General features: G+C 49.0%; 1 long non-coding RNA gene across 1 annotated transcript; it reads right to left on the bottom strand.

Moving 5' to 3' along the window:
• Window positions 1–491: 491 nt before the first annotated feature.
• On the bottom strand, window positions 492–6,256 carry LOC116739237. The gene is made up of 2 exons (XR_004345496.1): window positions 6,127–6,256; window positions 492–800 (listed from the first exon to the last, which is right to left on the bottom strand). It is a non-coding gene; the product is annotated as an uncharacterized LOC116739237 (long non-coding RNA).
• Window positions 6,257–11,917: the final 5,661 nt, after the last annotated feature.

Below are 11,917 nucleotides of genomic sequence, written 5' to 3'. Positions count from 1 at the left end.
AAATGACCAAGCAGACCCTCTTTCTGTAAAAAAATAGAAGCAACGCAAAGCTAGTATTTGGCCTTCACAAATTTTAGGTCCAGAAAGTGCTTTCACTTTTCAAAGTAAGGATAAAGGTTTCACGTAAAACACTAGCAAGCCCAGTATATACATAATCCTTTCATTTCCTGAATCCTGGCAGTAAGGAAAGATTCTATGTCCTCAGAGTAACTAGATTTCAAGCACTTGAGACCCCAAGTCCAGGGAAGTGAAATTCTACTAATGCCCAACGGCCCCGTCATTGGCACATTTCCCAAGTGAAGCAGGATCTGGATGCACACTCCAAGCTGCCTGGACAACCTCCCTCCCCCCCATCACCCAACCTTCCCCTCTGAGGTCAAGAGTGCCTGCAGGGCAAGGCATGGCGCTCCCTCCCTCACGTGCATCTGGACGTAGGGGTGAGGGCACCAAAGCTCAGGGCCTCTTACTGAACAGGACGCGCAAGATACAGCTTCTGCTAAAACTTCTGGAGTTTAATGCTATTGATGACACTTTGCTGTGAGTGTCTGACGCTTGTTCAATATAAAAGGTAACAAAGCAGGTGAGGTAAATGCCTTTCTGAACATCCATCAGGAGTACCTTCCAGAGGCTGGATGCACGGTGGCTCTGTCTGCAGACTGGCCGTGCAGCAGGTGCCGTGGGTCACTCATGCCAGCGTTCACCACCTGTGCCGGCTCGTCCTGGGCACATGGAATCCTGCCAGGTCCCATGGTCAGTATGCTGAAGCCAGCGTCAGTTGGATTAAGTCCCAGGTTTTGGAGCTAAACAGAAAAGAAGCATTTGATTAAAGTAAGTTTTTCCTCTCTGAAACAGATCAGATCTAGACCAGATAAGGGATCACAGCAAGTGACTACTGGAGGCTAATGCGAACATGCGTCTCTATGCCTTTAACAGGTACAGCCAGCACAGCAGCAACAGGCTTCCAGGAGCCCGCAACCGTGAGGGGCTGAACACACGGGAACCCACAGGAGTAAGGATGACAGCAGTAGTGGGGAGCCCGGTCATGACCATGGCGAGCCGGCGGGAAGGAGGCCTTGGGGACGGGCCCAGAAACTGGCTTCCCCAAAGGAAGCAATAACAAAGACCCGCCCAAGAGCTTTTGCTTAAAGCATTCCCCTGCATGTCACAATGTCTAAATCTACTTCCTTGGGGCTTCCCTGGTGGTGCAGTGGTTAAGAATCCGCCTGCCAATGCAGGTGACACGGGTTCAAGTCCGGGTCTGGGACGATCCCAAATGCGTCGGAGCAACTAAGCCTGTGCGCCACAACTACTGAGCCTGTGCTCTAGAGCCCGCGAGCCACAACTACTGAAGCCCACGCGCCTAGAGCATGTGTTCCGCAACGAGAGAAGCCACCACAATGAGAAGCCCGTGCACCGCAAGGGAGAATATCCCCCGCTCAACGCAACTAGAGAAAGCCCGCACGCAGCAACAAAGACCCAACGCAGCCAAAAATAATAAAATAAATAAATTTAAAAATACATATGTTAAAAAAAAATTAGTGATTTGAGTCCAGTTCCTCACGTAAGAGCTTATACACACATTCGTGGCAGTGGGAGAAGTCCAGTACCTCACAAACATAAGATGGTGTCTTAACACCTGGGAACCATGGACGCAAAAATTAGCCAGAGACCATTAGAACCAGAACAAATGAAGACGCTGGTTCTAGCCGGCTGGGATCCTGTAGTCTCTGGAGACAGGCAGGGACAGCTTTAACTCCAACGACTCGAGAACCCTGAGGGCTGGGGCCCGGGATGCTAAACACAGCACAACCCCACACAGAGTACCAGATACCCCTGAGTTTTACTCCACATGCAAAAAGAGTCCCGAGATGCGGTTTTCCATTAGTCAGTAGAAATAACCAAGGACTCTGATTCCCAGAATAATCAGTCTGGTAGGTAACCAAGCTACACATTTAAACAGCCCATATCAGAGTTAATAAAAGTAGACAAGGGACCTCCCCAGCAGTCCAGTGGTTGGGACTCTGCCTTCCGATGCAGGGGGCACAGGTTCGATCTTTGGTCGGGGAACTTAAATCCCACATGCTGTGTGGTGCAGCCAAAAATTAAAAAAAAAAAAAAAAAAAAGGCACTCTCACAATCCTTTCGGTTCTCTAGACCTGCGATGAAACGAACCCAAATTCGAATCTGACGCTGAGGAAAACATAAAAGCAACTGCGCATCTGAATGTCCTGTGGCTGCTCTACTGAAGGGACCGCAGCCTGGCCGGCAGGGCCGCAGCTGTGCTCACACAAGTCGCTGGTGACAACACTAGCTTCTCGTGTCAAAGAGCCAGACGCCCCACGGGGTCAACACCTGGGCTGTCACCTCTGGGCCTTGTTCCTTCTGCGTCTGTCTCCTCCCCAGGTTCACTCACTGCCGATCCCAGGGCCCAGAACATGGATGTTATATAATTAATTGGTAGAGAGGTTACTTGTTCTAGGCAGTCAAGAAAATATGCAGTTTAAGAAAATATATTTCAAACTTATTAGCAAGACTTTTCCTATGTTAGAGGAAGCTCTGTAAATGAGGGCCTATGAAAAAATGGTGATACTAAGGTCTTTTCTGGAACTTACCTAAATTTTAGGACTAGGTTAGTTCAGGATAGTTTAAAAGCTACATTTTTAGTGCATTACAGACTTCTCTCAAATTACACCACAGCAAGTTTTCTCTATTTTAAAACCAATGCATAAGACCCTATATTTATCCCTGTTAAATGTCATCTACTTGGATCCCAGGCTGTCAAGATCTGCTTGGATTCTAATTTTGCCCCTGAACTTCGCCATCCCAGCTCCGTGGCGCCATTCCTCAGCCAGCCCAGGGGGATGGTCACCTCCCCTGCACAGAGGGTCCAGCGGGCCTCCAGCAAGAGAGATGGCAGAAGAAAATGAACAGGCTAAAAGCAGAGAAGGAGGTGAAGCAGCAAGGGAAAGAAAAATCAGGACGAGCAGGGAGGCGAGGACACATTTCCAGGACAGGGTGACAGGGAGCCAACAACTACCATCCCAGGGGATGTTAGTAAGCAATTCTGTCAAATACATGCTGGGATCTATATGTGATTTTTTTCCCCCTTGGCCACACTGTGCAGCATGTGGGATCTTAGTTCCCCGACCAGGGATCGAACCCATGCTCCTGGAATTGGAAGTGCAGAGTCTTGACCACTGGACCGCCAGGGAAGTCCCAGTACAATATGTGATTTCAAAAGAAATCTTCAAACCGTGTTAAGTTACAAAAGCAAAGGCCAGGAGAATATTTTTACTATAATTCTTTTAATCATTTTTTTGAAAATATAATGCTTTCCTTAACAGTTTCTTATGGGGAGAGAGACCCCCCTGGTTGCACAGTTTCCATTCATACTTTTTATTTGGGGCAATTCTTCCATGCACACATATTACTTTAAAGTCTGTTCCAAATACTTCTGCCCCAGCTACAGGACGCTGAGGAGCCTGGGGAAGCTTGGCTAAGATCACGTGGGACATGACACCTCCATCGACCCAACAAAGCTCAAAGAGCAATGGGAAGCATGTGCGGTTTGGGAATCTTGAACATTTAAAATTGTTTTTCCAAAGATGCCCGACTCCAATCCATCCGATACTCGGTCACTCACCTGCCACACACTCCCTTTGTAAACAAGGTCAGACGCAAATGATCAGCCCAGCGTCTACCTCCAGTATAAGGACAATCAGTCCGCCAACAGGTAAAATTTAACAGCTTACACAAGACCTTACAAAAAGCTTCATATAAACGTAGAACAACAATTCTAGGACACAGTAAGCCCACTGTTGTGCGTCTCAGAATCTGAAAAGTGGCAGAAATAGAAACACAGATGGAGAGAACAAACGTATGGACACCAAGGGGGGAAAGTGCGGGGTGGGGTGGGGTGGTGGTGGTGGGATGAATTGGGAGACTGGGATTGACATATATACACTGGTATGTATAAAATAGATAACTAATAAGAACCTGCTGTATAATAAATAAAGAAAGAAAAGAAAAAGAAGAAGAATCTGAAAAGCAAGGCAGCAACATAAACCCAGCGTGTTCTGGGCGGACATGTCCTCCCCAGAGCCCTGCCAGCACACTTGGATGCTCAACGTCTTCAGTTCAAGCTCAGACCCCACGTGAAAAAGGCTTCGAACATCAACCTCTCTAACTATGAATAATGACTAACCTCTAGAAGACTGGTTCTCAGCTTCGTCTGGAGGCAACGCCACAGCGCAGAGACTTGGATTTCCACCCGAGGTGGCCCCGCCGGGTGCTGTGAAGTCCCAGCCGCACGGAGAGGCGCTAATCAAGACCAGAGACTGCCGGGCTCCTGAAACTTACACGGGTTCCCTTGGCCAAGTCCGCGTCTGTTAAGAGCATCACCTCTGAGCTCCAAGATCAGACCCTGAGGGACCGGTCTGTATGCCTCTGTGGGGGAACTGTGCCACGTTTCAAAACTCACACACTAGCAGCTGCTTTCTGACGCAGCCGGGAGAGAATTCCTGGAGTTCTGAACAGAAATTTTCTGCCACCGAACGGTCCAGCCAGTCCTCTTGCGAATCAAGGCATACCCAGTTCTTAGCCCTTTAGTTTTTTGCCGTTCTCGGATATCACAAACAGCAACCGCCTTCAAACTCAGGTATCTGATTTTGTTTTAAGTTCAGATAGTACGTACGAGAAATGTTTCTGCAGCACCAGTCCGCCCCTCCAAACTAGGGTGACAGGATAAATAAAGCAAAATAACTCGCCACTGTCTGAAGCCCAAGTGGAGGGAACACCTTATTAGGACGCAAGAGACGTAACACGTGTGGCCTCTGCCCACTGCGCTCTGGAGAAGCTGACCATAGAGTAACGGTTCCTGCACATGTATTTGTTTCCCCACCGACCGTTATAAAAGTATTGTTTTTCCTCTAGGGAAAATCATGTGGAACAAACTAAATTTAAAAACAGAAAAAAAATATTGTTACAATTAGATCACCTGTAAAAGTATCTAGAATTATTTTTCTATAGGTGGCACAGAAACCAAGATCTAGAGGAAAAACAGTTTAAACGAATAGAACTGATATTTTACAGTCACAAGTCTACATCCTCCACTTCCTAATACTGTACAACTGGAGAACCGATGTCCACTCTCTTAAAGGATTTTTGGTCTGGGGAGCGATCAGGTGGGGTGAAGGGCCCCAGGGGAGCAAGCTGGGGGCCCGGAAAAGCACACGAACCGCGTCACCAGACAGTCCTCGTGATACCTGATCGGTCACCGACTATCCAAACATCTTATTAGGAAATTGCTTTCACTCCTTCACGGATCTGAGGGCCTGCTTGGCCCCGGGCAGTGGGTTCCTGTGCTCGCAGGCCCGAGGGAAAGCAGCGACCACACCACGGGATGGGGCGTCCTCAGGGAAGCCCCCAGACCACGGGCGCGGAGAGGGGGCCCCTCACCCTGGAGGTCAGGGCCGGCCTGGGGTGGGGGGCGTCGTCTGATCAGAAACCAGAAGCTAAGCAGCTGGTGGCTGGGAAAGAGGGGGCGAGGGGGGAGCGTGCTCTGCAAAGAGGCAGCAGCACGTGCCGAGGCTCACGGGCCAGCGTGGGGGCTGCAGAGAAGGTGCTGGAGGACATGTGGGGGGGCAGCGAGAGGGTCTTCCCGGGGCCCCGCGGGTCCAGCATCCTCACCCCGGGGCGACGGGGCCGCTCACCAAGGGACTTGAAGCGGACAGCTGTCCTCTGGGAAAACGCCTCTGCCCGGGTGCTGGGCAGGGACCCGGGGCAAGGCCGGAGAACGAAACCCAGGGACAGAGTCGGCGCCGCCCCCACCCAGGGAGGAGCACGAAGCCCGGGAAGAACACTCGGGCCCGAGGGCCGAGCAGCCCCCGCTGTCCGCGCACCGGGAGGCGACAGGTGGTCGGACCTTCGTCCTCCGCCCGCGTCCAAGTCTGAGCCCCGGGGGTTTTCTAGCCCGCGAACGCCAGGCGGCACGCACGCGCGGCACCCGCGCCCCCACCGCACCAGGCTGGGGTCTGGGGTCGGCGGTGCCCTCTGGGACCCTCAGGCGGCTGGGACGCGGCCGAAGGACCGAGCGCGACCCAACCCCGCGCAGCTCCCAGATCTCACCTGGAAGGTCCTGAGAGAAGCGCACAAGCGCGCGGACAGGGAAGCGCGGAGCCCCGACCAGAAATGCGCACGCACACTAATTGAGGCGCGCATGCGCACTGATTGGAGCACACCGCAACGACTCTTTCCGTGCTCCCACCGCCCGCGCTCCCTCCGCCGGCCGCCCGGGTGTGGGGGCGGGGGGTCTGCGAAAAGTAGTCCCGGGTGTGGCTGCCGGTCCTCTCAGTCCACTGAGCAGGAACGAGTCTGCGCTGCCCCGCTGGTGCCCAGGGAAGGTGAAGGGGTCCCGGGTTGACCCTCGGCAGGTGTGCGTGGGAAGGTGAAGGGGTCTCGGGCCGACTCCTGGCCGTGCACAGGTCAGGTGCGCGCGGACAGACTTGGCACGGGCTGCACTCAGCAAGTTCCCCGAGTGACGGGGTTCCAGGCGGGAGAAGCCCAGTTCCGGCGCCCTTCCCTCGAGCCCTCCATGTGCAGAGAAAGGGCAGAGGGGGAAGGTCTGGACAGTTGAGTTCAGGGACATTTTTAAAATTCAGGCACAGATGGGCCAAAAACACCGCGAAAGGGGTCTCGGAATTACGTGTGATGTGTTTACATGCAAGGCGCTCCTAAACATCTTTCCTGGCTTTGCATGTAAACATTTCTGGACACTGTTGGGTCAGAACATCGGTGCGGAGAGCTGAGAGGTCGCAAAGCAGCAGGTGGGCCACCGAAGGCGCAACGGTCACCTGGGTGGCCGGTGGCTGCACATCTGTAGTGGCAGGTCCGGCACGGAAAGCACACCTGGTTCGCCCAGCGGTCATTGTTTCCCGAGGCACCTTTTGAAGGTGTTTTGCGCACAGGTGGCTCCGCTGCATACAGGATGTTCGTCAGGGAAGGGTAGGCCTGAGCTGTCTGCGTTCCCACGCTCGGGGTAACCCATCTCTGCGCTCCGCCTTGCTCCCCGGTAATTTTAAGAAATGAATAGGACACCGTGAATAACACAGTGATGGTGCAATTATTTGCACAACAGCTTCACAATCTAGCAGCCAAAAATACGTTAAAGAAGAAAACAGACTATTCACTTTCAAATTAAATCTCTTTCCAGTGTTAGCTGAGACCTCTGCAGACTGCAGGTTCCACGTCTGCAGCCTCATCAGCTAACAATATGGACTCTGGCGGTAGCACTACATTTCCCAAATCTCTATTTTGGCAGTAATGCCTATGATCCCAAGCACCCTTCACCCCGAACACTATATAAAGCCTTTAGTATTTGTAGTATTTCATTCCCTAAATCCCCACCCTTCCCCCCACCCCACCCCTCCTCCCACCCCAGGGCTTTTGGAGGTCAAAACTAAAAACGTACAACCTAGAAGAAAAGAATTTTAGGAAAATTGTAGTTAAGCAAAATGACAGGATTGTTAATAAGTCAGGACCTCGCCCAGTGTCTTTACGTGTAAAGGAACTAAACGTCTGATTTGAAAGGGATTCTAATAACCTCACTGCTGGTAACTTGCCAAGTAATCCTGAAAAAAATCTTTAAATCCTTTGTGATGATTTCCCATCTTCACAATAGAAATGATGAGCTCCCACAACTCAATAAGATCAACAACCAAATAGAAAAATGGGCAAAAACATATGAAAAAAAAATGCATAGAAAAGAAATACGACTGATTCTTAAACATGAAAAATAAGAACCTAACTTCACTCATAAGCAAAAGGCAAATTCTAGCTATCCTACAGTTATTCTTGCAGACCTCCATCCTACAAATAAAACTCTAAGGAAAATAAGCTCATGTTAAAAAATAATAATAAAATTTTAAAAAAACACTCAAGGAAACAAGTCACCACAAGAAAGAACAAGGAGAACCAAGAGACAGATACTGTCACAGAGGTTGAGAAAATGAACTCATCACAGACTTTAAATTACTATATTTAATGTATTTAAAGAGCTAAATGGCAAACTTAAAAATACACGTGGGAAAGAAACTGTAAAGAATGACCAAGCAGATTTGAAAAAGAACCAAATAGACATTCTAGAAATGCAAATTGTAACAGTATAGTAAAGTCTTGGCGTAACATTCTAAGTGGGTCCAAAATATCTAATCATGTTGTTGTCAGTGAATAAAATGAGACTAGAGGAGGGAAGGTTGGGAATTCTGTCCGTCAGAATCCAGCCCGGTGACAGAAACCACACCAGCTGCTTGAACAGAGGGAACAGAATGTAAACAAGAGGTAAGGGAGAGCTGGAAGGGTAGGACCAGAGCTCAGGTGGTGGTGGAGGGGCAGGTGTAGGAAGGGCCATGCCCCCAGAGGTCGGGGTGAATGGGAAGAACCTGGAAACATTGCACCTTTGAAGAAGGGTCTGCAGAGCTGGAACTCAGCCCCTGGGAGGAGGAGGTGGACGGCTGGGGCCAGAGTTTCCAGTCCTAGAGGAGGGGTCCCCAGAGGCTGGGATACAGACCTCGGAGGAGGAGGTGCGTTGAGGCTGGTTCTGCAAGTCTTGGAGAAACTGCAGCCTGGCTTCAGCCTCTTGGGCGGGAAGACTGCTCTGCCTGGTGAAGAGGTGGGGCTGGGGCGATGCCTCTGGGATCAGAGCCCGCAGGCGCCCTCCAGCGCCCCTAGGCGGAGGCCGACTGAACATCTGCCAGCGGTTTTCAGAGCCTCAGCCCCAGCACCACATGGCCGTTTATGGAAGGGGGAAGGAAGGGAGAGCTGAAAAACAGAAGACGATAACGGGCAAAGAAAGCGTGTCATATCCAAATCCAAGTTCTCACGGGCTTTCCGATACGTGAAATTAAACCGTCCCTGGAGAACTTCCGTTTCCGGAAAGCAGCAGAGAACCAACAAGGCGGTGACTGACAACTGGGCCAACATCCGGGAAACAGAGGAAGTGAGCAAGGTTATCCGGGTATGAGGGATGCTTCTCCTGAGGGGCGTTAGCCAGTTCCAGAGCAGGGCCAAGAGGGCCGCAGCACCTTTAACACCCTCGCAGCCCTGGGAGGACAAAGTTTGGAGTCTGGGAACCACCACGGAGGTACCCTCACGTGGTATTTTGGACCCCAGGTTGTTTGGGACTCCGTTCAAATAATGTCAGTCCTTGCCAGCAGCAAATATAGGTTCTCTCAGGAGAGAGAGAACCTCATGATAGAGTTCAAATGATTTCTACTGTTGTTCATGTGCAGTGATCAGCATTCAGTCAGGAATAAGCAGATGTCCAAGGAGAGAAGACAAATGACTGTAAACGAAGAGAAGTAACAAACAGACCTGCAGCGGGTCCAGATAACAGACTTCTTCCAAAGACTTAAAGGGCTATGCTTTATATGGTAAGAGGATGAAAGACAAGATTGAGAACCTTATCACTGACCTGCAAACTATGAAAGAAGAACCAACTGGACGTTCTAGAACTGAAAAATGTAACTGAAACTGAAAATTCAATGGATAGTGTTGTTGGTAGGTTACACACAGCTGAAAAGAGAAAAGTAATGAAGGTGGAGTTACGTCAGAAGAATATACCCAAACTGAAGCACAGAGAGAAGAGGGTAGAAAGATACATAATACAGTAAGACAGCCTGACCTTCATGGAATTGGGGTCCTAGAAGTGGAGAGAATAGGCAGAAGCAGTGTCTGAAGAGATAAAGGCTTGAAGTCTTCTTAAAATTGATGGAATACGTCAAGCTTCAGGTTCCAGAAGGCTTACAGATTTTAATCATAATTCATAAAAAACAAACCACACTTAGGCATATCATAGTAAAACTGCTGAGAACTTAAAAAAAAATCTTAAAAGCAGCCATACTGAAAAAAAAAATCACTTTCTAAGAAGCAATAATTAAACTGAGAACTGACTTCTCAAACTATAGAAGCCAGAACACAGAAGAATCATATCTTCAAAGTGGGAAAGTAAAATAACTGCTAACCTAGATTTTATATCCAGCAAAAAATTCCTTTAGGAATGAAAGGGAAATTATGACATTTGCAGACAAATGAGATCTGAGAAAATCCATTACTGGTAGACTTTAACCAAAGGAAATACTAATGGATTTTCTTTAGACAAAAATAAAATGATTTCTAATTGGAAGGTCAGAGATGTAGGAAGAATAACACAAAAATAACAATGCCTTCAAGGATTAAAAACATATCAGGGCTTCCCTGGTGGTGCAGTGGTTAAGAGTCCGCCTGCCGATGCAGGGGACATGGGTTCGTGCCCCGGTCCGGGAAGATCCCACATGCCGTGGAGCGGCTGGGCCCATGAGCCATGGCCACTAAGCCTGCACATCCGGAGCCTGTGCTCCACAACGGGAGAGGCCACGGCAGTGAGAGGCCCGCGTACAGCAAAAAAAAAAAAAAAAAAAAAATCAGAATTAAAATATATGAAAACTATAGTGTGTAAGTTGGGGTGGAATAAATTGATTTAAGGTATTCTAATATCAAAACCCAAGCATCGTCTGAGAAAAGGGTGCACAAAGGCTAGATTTGTAGTACATTGAATTATCGATCCTACGTCTTAATCCCCTGCAGCGGTTTGTTCATCCACCCTCTTGCTGCGGCTTTGTGACGAGCTAAGGGGACCCCTTCACCCCTTGGGTCCCGGCATGGCCCTGGGACTCGCTTTGGTGGACTGAGTGTTAGCATCATGATACCAGCAAAGGTTTCAATGCCCTGCGCTGTCTGGCTTGCACTTCAGCACTTGCGCTGTGTCCGTGAGTACAAGTCCCCAGTACCCACTGCCTTTCCAGCCTGAAGTTCAGATTAGAGCACGTGGAGAAGACCTGGGCCCAATCTGAAGCCTTGGCACAAGATTAGCCAAGTTCATCCAAACCCCAACCAACCCACAAGTGAGTGAGGGAAAAAAAGTAAATGTGATTATAAGCCACAGATGTTGAGGCTGTTTTATACGTAGCATTATTGTGGTAAGGAAGTTACTACCCAGAAACAATGTACTTCCATAACAAAAAACAAATATGGGGCATTGCTTTGGGACCGGATGGTGGGTAGTAAGAAACTGTTATACAAAAAAAGAAAGAAAGAAAGAAAGAAAAACTGTTATACAACCCTGAGAAAATGAAGATCTGTGTGATTGACAAAATTGCCTGTGGTAAATGTTATGGGTTGAATTGTGTCCACCCCAATTTCATGTGTTGAAGTCCTAACCTCTACTATCTCAGAATGTGACTGTATTTGAAGACAGGGTCTTTAAAGAGGTGATTAAGTTAAATGAGGTCATTAGGGTGGGGTCCTGCTCCATATGAGAGGAGGAGATTAGGACACAGACACAGAGGAAGGACCATGTGAGGACACAGCGGGGAGATGGTCATCTCCAAGCCAAGGAGAGAGGCCTCAGGAGAGAGAACCCTGCTGAGACTTTGATCTTGGAGTTCTAGCCTCCAGAGCTGTGAGACAATAAACTCATTGTTAAACCAATCAGTCTGTGGTATCCCTAGTGGCAGCCCTAGTAAACTACAGTAAACCTACAGTAACTTGTAAGAAAGAAAATATATCTAATGAACATAAGGCATCACTGGGTGAGGAGAATGAGGCAAGTACTGAAACCATGAACTCTTACCTCTAGCTTCACTCTGTAAGGCATGCCCTCAGAAAGGAACAGATCTATCTGCAAGCTGAATTTAGAAGCCCTGGAGAGAGTGCAAAAGTTGCAGCATTGGAAAATGAAACTATTTCCAAAACAATCAAATGTGAGCCTCTCAGGAAGATATCCATATCCAAAACTCGGCCAGCAGGACAAGGATCGGGGTAAACGGCGACTCAAGGCATAGCTGTAACACACTTTGTTGGGGTGGCCTCTGGTAGAGCCTTT

Source organism: Phocoena sinus, chromosome 14 (genome assembly GCF_008692025.1).
Source record: "Phocoena sinus isolate mPhoSin1 chromosome 14, mPhoSin1.pri, whole genome shotgun sequence".
NCBI classification, from domain to species: domain Eukaryota; kingdom Metazoa; phylum Chordata; class Mammalia; order Artiodactyla; family Phocoenidae; genus Phocoena; species Phocoena sinus.
Note: the sequence above shows the minus strand (reverse complement) of the source record. Positions and strands in the feature narration are given on the sequence as shown.